Consider the following 3,510-nt stretch of genomic DNA (forward strand, 5'->3'; position numbering starts at 1 on the left):
TCTCAACCTGATCACCATGAGCATCTCTCTCTCATTCTCTCTCTCTCTCTCTCTCCCCCGTTTGTTTTTTTGAGACAGTTTCTTTGTGTAGTCTTGGCTGTCCTGAACTCACTTTCTAGACCAGGCTGGCCTCAAACTCACAAAGATCTGCCTGCCTCTGCCTCCCCAAGTGCTGGGATTACATGTGTGTGCCACCTCACCTAGCTCACCTTGAGCATCTCAAGACCGGGGTTAAAGTTTGTGTGTTGGGATATTTGAAATTATTTTATGTAATTCTACAGGCTTCTGTGGTATAAAAGTCTTCCAGAGCAAAGACTGCATCTCCTCCACAACCATGCCCTCCATGGACATGACCTTGTTCCCTTACAGGCTACTCTCAAGAACGTAAATGGAAAATTTAATACAGCAAGTCTCTCTGCAAATCCAAAACATAAATAACAATTCCTATCCCGTAACACAGCAAAAATCCTAATTTGTTTGCAATGGTCTCAGCCTACATTCTGATATTTGTCTATGAGTTTTAAAGACTCTTGAGAATGCTTTCTGGTTTTGCGCTTTTTTTTTTTCTTTTCTTTTTACTTGCTGCCATCAGTTCCCTCCTTCCATCATGTTGATTTGAGAGATCGAATTTGGTTAGTCAAGCTTGACAGAAAGCACCTTCAGCTGAGCCATCTTGCAGGCCCAGAAGTGTCTTTGAGTGAAATGAAAACTAACCACTCACAGGCATGGAGAAGCAGGGTTCCAGCCTCTTTCTTCCACTTTTGCCCTTTGCTCCCGTTCAGAAGCTAGGAATGCCTTCTGTGACCCAGAAATCTAGATAGGCTGCCCTTTGCCTGTGTCTAAGAGATGCCCTCTGGAGCCAATCGATGTGGCCGGAGGCCATGAGTCCCGCCTAGGAAGCCCTGTCCTCCACCAGGAGAAATTTCCTGTGCTGGCTGACAACCTTAGTGTACAGATTCTTATCATTAAACCAACATAGTCAGGCTCCCCAAGGGACAGCTTTTTTCCTAGTAGAAGCATTTCCTACCCATTCCTTTTGATAAGTGTGCTAATTTTTTTTAATTATTTAGTTTTATTTTATGCACATTGGTGTTTGCCTGCATGTGAGGGTGTCAGGTCCCCTGGAACAGGAGTTACAGACAGTTGTGAGCTGTCATGTGGGTGCTGGGAATTGAACTCGAGTTTCAATTGAACTTGGAAGAAGAGTCAGTGCTCCTAACTGCTGAGCCATCTCTCCAGCCCCCCCCCTCTTTTTTTTTATGCCGCCTTGACTAGGCACTGGACTTTTCCAGTGACTATCAAAGAGATGAATGCACTCAACAGCCATACTTCCAAGAAAAAAAATATGGATTTAATTCGAGTATAACTTTATGTCTAAGTAGGGATCATGAATTTGGCTAGAAGAGAGAGCCTGGGGCTGTGCTCTCTCCAGCCTAGTTCTGTCTCTCTGTCTCCTTCCTCCTCCTTTTCACCTCTTTGTCTTCATTCCCTCCCTCCTCTTTCTTCTGTTAAACCTGAATGCGTTCACAGGGCGTTGTTCTTTGATTTGCCCTGGCCCCACTGATCCCTGGCCCTGGCCCAGGCAGACATTTTGATAGCCAGCAATTAGTAGCAACCATAGCAGACAGCCACCCTGGATCTTCTTGGCTCCACAGACCTAGGCTGAGCCTCTGACTCTGCAGGCCGACAGAACAAACTCCCTGAAAGGTCAGAGGGACCTGGGCACCCAGCACAGCTTTCCGGTTTTGTTGTGAAAACACCCTGTGCTAGCACCTGGTAGAGCCAGAGTGCCAGGCCGCAGCAGCTTCTCCGTACTCTGCTGTATCTAGCTAGAGAGGCATCTCCGTACATGCGCACATTGCCAGTGTCAGTGGTTAACGAGGACTCAGTGATAGCTTTGTGTTTCCTGTCAGTGTCCAGTGTTCCAGCTGTCTCCTGAAGATTTGCTGACTTGTTTGTGTGGTCTGTGTGTCTGACTCAAGCACTCGTTTCTTGAGGCTCCTTCTCTGGCTGCCTCCCTTCTTTTCCTTACACTTCACTGTCTGAAGGAGTTGTCTGTGCTATGCAGAAGCCCCTGCACTCTGAGCCTGGATGGCTGTATAAGCTGCATCCTGTGGTATCAGGTACAGTGTCCTGCTCCCTCTGTTTCCGGGACAGAGACGATAAAAGCTGAGAGGCTTGCACTTGTGGACTCAGGTCAGCTGACCAAGTGCTTGCCTAACATTCGTGAGCTCTGTGTTCAACCCCCAGCACTGCAGATCCTGGCCTTGGTGGTACATGCAAACAATCCCAGCAAATGGACCGTGGAGGCAGGGGGGATCAGAAGTGCAAGGTCGTCCTCGGCTATATATTTTTGGTGCCAGCCTGGGATATACAAGACCCTGTTTTCAGAAAAGATTAGAGACTTTGTTAGATTGCATGCAATTTGAGGAGCAGGAATATTTAAATTCAGTACTTTTACCTTCCCATAGCTACAAAAGACACACAGTGGCTCCTGTGCTCTGTTTTGTTCTGTTAAGATTGATCACTGTGCTCAGGTGTAGTCAGGCTGAATCCATTGTAAAATTCTCCTTTGGAGCTGGGTGGTGGTGCCTGCTTTTCATCCCAGCACTCAGAAGGCAGAGGCAAGAGGATCTCTGTGAGTCTGAGGGCAGCCTGGTCTGAAGAGCAAGTTCCAGGACAGCTAGGGATACACAGAGAAACCCCTCTCAAAAGACAAAGCAAAACAACAACAACAACAAAATCCCCTATCAGTTTTAAACTGCAGATTCAATAGTCACTGATGAGCAACCTGGATTCAGTATTTCCCTAGTACAGCAACATCATTTGTTTCTTCTGATTAGCTAGATTATTTGTTTCTACTGATTAGCTAGAAATAATTTTTTCCAAGTATGCTTTCTTATCATCTATTGATTGCCATAAAATATAATTGTTGTTCTTATTTCAGGAAAGGCAAACTTTTGACTATTTTGTTTGTTTGTTTAAGGGGTTTTTGAAGTCTCTAAGTTTCCAAAAATGACAAAAGTATTTTTTAAATGTAGGTTTTTGTTGTTGTTTTGGTTTGGCTTTGTGCTCTTGTTTTTATTTTAAGTGTGTGTGCATGTGTGTTGTGTGTGTGTGCCAACATCTTAGTTTTGCACTTCTATCACATGAGTTCTGGGGTATCAATCTCAGAGATCCCACTTTAGCTGGGACCTCAGCACCCACATTCAGGGTGGCCTTTGCTCCTCAGCTAAACTCCTCTGGAAACATCCCCTACACGCCCAGAAGTTTGTGTCCTATGGAATTCTAGTCCTGTCAAATTGACAGTCAACGCTAACCGTCACATCCATGCTCAGATCCTAGCATCTCCTGACATGTCTCATCAGAAGGCTTTCTGTGTGTTGCTGGGTTTGGTGGTCCACACTGGTGATCCCAGATGCTCCAGAACTCAAGGCAAGCAGATCCTGAGCTCAAGGCCAGTCTGTCTGGCTTACATAATGAGACCCTGTCCACAGAGGGAAGGGGAGA

This window comes from Meriones unguiculatus, chromosome 2 (genome assembly GCF_030254825.1).
Source record: "Meriones unguiculatus strain TT.TT164.6M chromosome 2, Bangor_MerUng_6.1, whole genome shotgun sequence".
In the NCBI taxonomy this organism is placed as follows: Eukaryota; Metazoa; Chordata; class Mammalia; order Rodentia; family Muridae; genus Meriones; species Meriones unguiculatus.